Here is a 7,170-nt window from a genome sequence, read left to right as displayed (position 1 = left end):
CGCCGGGACGAAGCACAGCGCCGCGCGCAGGACGCGCACCGCTGCTCGCCGCCCTCGAAAGCCCGCAGACGAGGATAACCTAGAGCGGCCGGCTCACCGGGGGCGTGCGGACAACCTGCCCTCGATTTTATCCCGCGTGCTGCGTGCGAGAGGCAGCCCCTGACCGTACAATCGGAGCAACTGCTCTACCCGCGTGGATGCATGCAGGGCTCACGATCTCCCTTCTGCACTTAAGAGCCAGACTGGCATTTCTGCTTAAAAAGACAAAGATTAAAAAAAGAAAAAAAGAGATGCAAACAGCCCCCAACCCGCACACGCTAATCCCACAGCTGTACCAAGGAGCCGCGCTAGAGCTTTGCAGCCTCGGCCTCTGAAGCTCACTCTGCTGGTTTGCACAAAACCCCAAACCCCAGCGCTCGCAGCGTGGGCCAGGGCGGCAAGCTGCCGGCGAGCAGGCTGCCGCGCTCGCCTCGGAGGGCGCGCGGCCGGGGGGGGCTCGGGAAGCGGGCAACAGCTTGTACAGAGGGTGCAAATACGCTGGGCTCACAGCTCGCCTCTTCTTCAACGCTGCGACGGCTCAAAATGCCCTCTCCTGTCCGTAAGCGGGGTCTGAGCGCTGCGCTTCTCTCCTATAGCCCAAGCCGCATGGGCAGGCGAAGCAGACGGCTGCTGTCTCGGGCTGGGGTAAGCGGAAAGGGAGGAAGGTTGTTGCTAGCGGCTTGTCCTCAGCCCGGCTCCGCAACGAGAGCACGTGGGAGACTTATCCCACATGATGTCTCGAGATGGGCTGCCACCTTCCCCGACGCGCTGCGAGAACGCTCCTGCGGTACTCAAAGGCTGCTGTTTTTCCCCTCGGAAAAGCAGCAAAAGGAAACGACAACGAGTGGGTATGGCTGCTCTGCGGACCCCAGAAAGTGAGGTCCGTTTCCCCCGGAGAGCTGCAAAGCCGGGTGGCATCCACGTGCTCCCAGCCGAAGGGGCCCGCGTCTTGCCCGGGGCCTCGGCAGGCTGGAGCGCGGGTTGGGCGGCTGCCAGTGCCAGCACCATCCTAGCGAGCGCAATGCTCCCGGTGGAGCCGTCGGGCTGCAGGCAGGGATAACCCCGCTCCCTGCTCGAAGCAGGAAACACGAGTCCCAGTGTCCCCGGTGAGGCTGGCACCTCTCTCCTTACCCGCAGTTCGGGGCTCTGCTGCACCTTGCGTTAGCCAGGTCGGCCGGGCAAGCGGCTCGGACCCTCCGCGGGCACAGAGCAAGCGGCGCTGCAGTGCAGGAAGCAATCCCCTGGGATCCAGCGCCGCAGCCTCTCAYGGAGCGGGACGTCACCCGCAGCTCGGATCCGGCAGATCCCCGGCCAAAGCGTGCCGAACCCTGCCCGCGGTCGCAGCCTCTCCGCGCGCCCTGCACCRAGCTGAGCCTTGCTCCCTGCCGCGCGGGGACTCGCGGCCCTCCTGGGACACCCTTGTCCACCTGCGACCGAGCCGCCCCGCCGCGGAGGAAGCAACGCCYGGGAACAGGCAGGCAGCAGAGGGAAAAGCAGGTTTAGGTGCCACCGGCAGCCGGGCAGGGTGGGGCCGCCGGGAGGGCAACCTTTGGGTGCTCCGTCACGCCACCACCCTGCCCACGGAGCCGGCGCTGCCTGCCCAGGAAGGGACTTTCTCTGCAAGCCCTGAGGGCTTGCAGGGGTTGGGAAAAGTCACCTGGAACAAAAACCTCGGCAGCGCAACGGAAGCGCAAGCCAGGCTGGGTGTCGGGAACGGGAGGGCACCAGTTTGCTCTGGCTTTGTCCCCCCGGGAGCCGGTCAGCACCATCCAGTCTGCTCCGCGCCAGGCCGTCTTGTCCTGTAAAGGCTTTTCCAAAGAGCCACTGCCCGGCTGCACACTCAGACCGTGGGATCGCAGCCACAGAGCAGGAGGGAGAGGGCACAGGCGACCGAGGACGGCTACAGGCACCCAGGTAGAGGCCTTCGCCACCCAGGCTCCCAGCCGAGCGCTGCGCGGACCGAGCCCAGACGACACATCCAGCTCGCCGAGTAACGCGGTGCCAGGAGCGCTCCTCCCACGGCCCGGCCTCTCCGGAGGCTGCCGACAGGGTGCAAAACAACCAGGTTGCAAAGAGCCTCCGCTAAGGACGCTGCAAGCGGCACAGAGGCAGGAGCAGGGTGGCACGGCGCCACGGAGGCGGGACGGAAGGAAACCGGAGCGGCCGAGCACGGGGACAGAGGTGCCAGCCAAGGAGAGGGCTGGGCGGAGGAAGAGCCGGCCACGGAGCTAACCCGGAGCCTCTCTCCCAGCGCAGGGGAGCCGAGGTTACCCAGGCACGGCCCGGGAGCGAGCGCAGGGTGCGCTCCGCTGCCACCGGGCCCCTTGCATCCGGGGGCTGGAACAGCCTCCAAGGCAGCTCGCAGCAGATAAACCTCCAGCGAGCAACACTTCTATCTGTGTTCGCTGACCCGTGTCCACCCTTCCTCCGCATCCTGGAAGGAGACCTACGGCGCAGCAGAGCTCCTGCCTGGGAAACCTGCCCGCTGCTCCCCTCTCCCTGGGTGCTCCCGCGGGACCCAGGTGCCAGACACGCTCAAGACACATTTGTCAAGACCAAAAATATGGAAACAGGTGAACTTGCCTCTTATTTCAAGAGCCACCGCTGTGCGACTGGGGCAGGGAGCTGCAACGCGAAACCTTGCACAGGGAGGAGCAGGCGGTTTCTTATTGCCACTTTGCAAGGCGATAAGGCTGCCACTCCACCCTCTCCCGCCGGCTCCTCTTCCAGGGCTGCCCCAGGGCCGTCAACACGCAGGTGCTCCGGGATACAGACCTGAGCTTGCCAAGCACAAAGCGGCTCCTCCAGGGCCCGGGCAATCCCACCCCCATTCCTGCCTTAGAAGAACCTCTCGAGTCCACATTCTTTCAAGAGAAAGCCCGAAGGGATTTGAGCTGCCCGGGTTTCAAAGCTCTGGGATTAGATATCCGTAGGGCCATTGTCTGCTCCTCTCTCTGCCTCTGCGGGCGGGATAACGCATCCCGCTTGTCAAAAGCTTCAATTCCGCACGGGCTTAGTAAGGTTCCCCGTGATCCCTGTGCTTATTTCCCTGCAGAACCGTTGTTTCTATGGCAAACGAGCCCTGCAAATGGAGTCAGCAGGCAGCAACGCAGCTGGACAGTAATCGAGTGGCCCCGAGGGGAACCAGCTGCTGTGCACGGGGACGAGCGCTGCAGCTGAGGCGGGACGTGGCCTCGCGCCCGGGTGCACTGCCTGCACGCTCCAGCGGGCACCCCGGCCACAGACCTCACCGGCCGCGGTGCACCGGGCTCCATCGAGTCCGGGCTGGGAGTCTGAGCTTGCCTGCTCCCATCTGGGCTGAGAACATCCCCATATCAACACATGGGCGTGCGGTTCAAGCTGCAGGAATCGGTGTAAGCAGCAGAGCCCGGCACGTGCGCCGGCCCGAGAGGGAGCGGGGCCGGGCTCCCCGCGCCGAAGAGCGCAGCCCCGCTCCACCCCCAGCGCACGACGCGGGGCTCGGAGCCGGCCGCCCTCCCTCGCGCACATCTGGTTACCACATCAGCTTTCTCCCCCGCCGCCCAAGGGCTATCCAGCGCGCACGCCTGCGGCCAAACGGCTGCTAGTTATCCCTCCTAGGCCCATCTGCAGGCATTAATGCCAGTATGAAGGAAGTCTACAATTGCTTTCCGGACCCCCGGAAACGGCGTAAGGGGAGAAAGTGCTGTCAGAGAGGGGAGCAATGCCTGAGCATGCATAAAGCTTCATGCACAAAGCTTTGTGCACGTGCCCTGTTTTCTCAGGCACGCAGAACTCCCCAAAGCAATCAGCAGGTCCCAGGGACCATCCAGATGCAGGCTCAGTGCAAGGAGACAGCTTCATTCTCTTCCCGCTTCCAGCCCGGTGCCTGTCACGTGCAAAACCGACAGGCAATTCCATCTCTCCTCTTAAACAAAGCATTTTATTGCCCCGATTCCATACGGCTTTGAACTGCAGGGTTAAAGTACAAACACCTCCCAACCACAAGCAGCATGAACTCAGGGCACACGGTGCTGCGTGCTTAGACGAGCGGAGGTGAAGCGCAAAGCTGAAGAAAGCTTTGCAACTTCTAAAAGCTGTTGCAGGGCCTCAGCAGTTTCCTTTTAGAAGCCAGCTCTGAAAAAAGCCGCTGCTCAAACTGTTGTGTTTTAGAGTAGAGAATATCAAGGCTTTGCTCCCCAGGGATTTACTGGGGGGAACTACCCTAACCCAAGCACTTGTGATAACAGCAGACAAAGCTCATAGGAAGAAGCATTTAAAGGAAAGGGACCTTGCAAACTCGCAGCTCAGAGGCAGCATCACACGGAAGTGGCTTCCTTGCAAGAAAGCTTGCAGTAACTGCAGGAGGATCTGCACCAGGCACAGGTATTTGGAGAAAAGGAAGAACCGTGACTTCTCTTTCAGTTCTTCCCTGGTTTTGTCTGTGTTTCTTTCCCCTCCTCAGTTAGGAGGAGTGCCCACACCTCATAGGGCCCCCGGAAAGGGTACGTAACCTGCTGAGACTTAAGCAAGCAGCAAGTGTCACTATCCCATCAAAGCTTTAGAGTCTCAAGTCCTAAACAGAGAGCAACTAGGGAGCACACATGCACTTATCCAGTATCCTGCACAAAAGCCGCCCTCATGTTCGCACATGGGAGATGGGTGAATTGCAGTCCTCCGCGTCTGCCAGCGTGGATTAACCTCTTGGAACCCCTTCCGACGGGTCCCCGTTATCGAGATTCAGTTAGCAATGGTCTGTATCCTGCTTTCAGGATTCAGGCCAGATTTGCAGCAGCCAGGTCGGTACTTTATTTGCCGTTCCCTCTACAGAGGTGTGCAGATGCTTTCTGCGCGAGCAGGTCTTGCTCGCAGGAAGACAGCGCGCAAAGCATTTCCACCAGCATCACTACAACTAGGGTCTCCTTCTCCGGGCATCCCCGCATCCGGCGCTTTAGCTCTTTCAACAGCGATGACCCACATCAGCCCTCACTTTTGGGCCCCAGCTCCCAGCAAGACTCCACGTGCTCAGCACCGCTCGCCCTGCCTGCCTGTGCGAGTTTGGAAACAGCCAACAGCTCGGCAGTCGTCTTCAAGCCTCAGCAACTTCAAGCTCTGCTCACTGCTTTAATGCCCAGCGAGGTATTTGTCCCACGACAGCAAAGCTGCCTCCCCGAAGGGCTGCAGCCCATGTGTTCGGTGTTAACGCGCACATGCGCTACGAGCCGCGGCAGCGGAACGTACTGCGTGCCGTGCAACTCAAGAAAGCCACGAGCGACCAACCACCGACGTTTCAGCCAAAGTCTGAAGGGGTTTTAAAAACAATCTGCCCTCTCTGACATTTAAAAACCTCTCGGTCCACTCTTCGTTCGCGTCTTTGCCAAATCTCAAGTGGCAAACAGAGCCAGAAATACAAGAACATTAAGTGCTTCCTGGAAAAAAAGCAAAAACCACACCCACAGCACACCCCGGAGCGGCACTAACGGCTCTGCTCCCAAACCGGCCTCTGCTTCCCTTCCTGCACGGGATGGAGGAGGAGGAACGGCAAAGACGAGCAACTGCACGGCACTTCCCACAAAACACCCTGCACGGGAGCAGCAGAAGGAATGGAAAAGGTCCAAGCAAGAGCAGAAAGACATGTGGTGGCCGCACACCGCGCTTTGCAAAGACGACTAGAGTTGTTACATGCCCAACAACAGGGCCAACAATGGAAAAATACTTTGAAGAAAGGAGATGTTGGAGCTACAGTCCTCTCTCGGGATGCTAGAATAAAGGGTCGTTAAAAGAGAAAGATATAAAAATAAGCAAAGGGAGGCAAATTCTAGCATCACAGCACCCGGCACAAACACTTCACTGCTCACAGTTGTATCAGCGCTACCAACTAAGCGGCTGCAGCAGACCTCTGCATGGCCAGCAGAGATCCCGGGCCCTTGGAGATCCCGGGCCCTTGGAGATCCCGGGCCCTTGGAGATCCCGGGCCCTTTGCCTGCCCGTGGGCTGCATGAGGCCCACAGATGCGACACCACAGTAGCTTTGATCCCTTCCAGCGGGTCCATACTTGGACCTCCTGACCCTAAGGAATTTTTCATTAGACAACTAAGGCCTCCCTTCACCCGGCAGCGGGCAGAGTCCCCAGCACCCAGAGGCCGCAGAGCAGGACACGTAGGATAAGGTGCCTTGGCGGAAAGCCGAGCCGTAGCCTGACACAGGCAGCGCCAATTGGCAGCCAACACCTTTAGGAAGTGAATGAAAGACAAACGCTAATTAAACGCTGTTGTTATGATAATGCATCTGACGAAGATACTGCACGGGGCCTTGCCTTGAAGCACACACCTGGAGGTCCCGGGTCTTGGACTAACAACTTCCAAAGAGAAAACTGCTCTGCACATCACAAAATCCCACCCCTGCTCTGCACCAGCGACCCTCTGTGCCGGGGAGGAAGGCTCCACCACGCCGCTGAGTGGAGGGAACCCGGGACCGCGGGGATCATCGCCTCTGCCCAAGCTCCCGGCCGGGACCACCTCTGCCTGCGCTCCTCTGTGCCGACCGCACTGCCTCTGCTTTCCCGCACAGAAACGGGACTGGTGGGTGGCGGCAGGCCGAATCCCCAAGTGTCGTCCCTAGGGAGGAGCAGAGGCACCGCGGAACGGATGCTCGAGCTCCCAAGACGCATGCGGACCCCGGACTCCAGCCCCTGCTCGACGACGGCGGGGACGGTGCCGGTGCCTGCGGGACCAGCTCCGTGGCGGAGCCAGAGCCAGCCGCGGCGTCACGGCCCTGCTCTCCCCGCTGCGGCGCAGGCCTGCGCGGGGGCAGCCGGGACGGGGGCGACCCTCGCGCCCAGACCCCGAGACCCCGCGGGGGCGAGGGGCGGCCACCGCACCCGCCAGCCCCGCCGAGCACTGACGGGTGGGATTTGGGAGCCCCTGGCAACGCCCTCCGGGACCCCGTGGGGAAGGCCCACGGTGAGGCCCCCCGCGACCCCGTGGCCAGGGACCCCCCGGCGAGGCCCCACAGCCAGGCCCCCAAGCCCAGGGCCCACGGAGAGGCCCCGGGACCCCCCCGCTGAGGCCCCCCAGGGCCCCCCCGAGCCCCCTGGCCTCCCCCCAGGCCCAACTCCCGGCGGGGACCTCGCTCCGCGGCCCGGCAGCGGCG

This window comes from Apteryx rowi, unplaced genomic scaffold (genome assembly GCF_003343035.1).
Source record: "Apteryx rowi isolate R43461 unplaced genomic scaffold, aptRow1 scaffold_24, whole genome shotgun sequence".
Taxonomy (NCBI): Eukaryota; Metazoa; Chordata; class Aves; order Apterygiformes; family Apterygidae; genus Apteryx; species Apteryx rowi.
Note: the sequence above shows the minus strand (reverse complement) of the source record.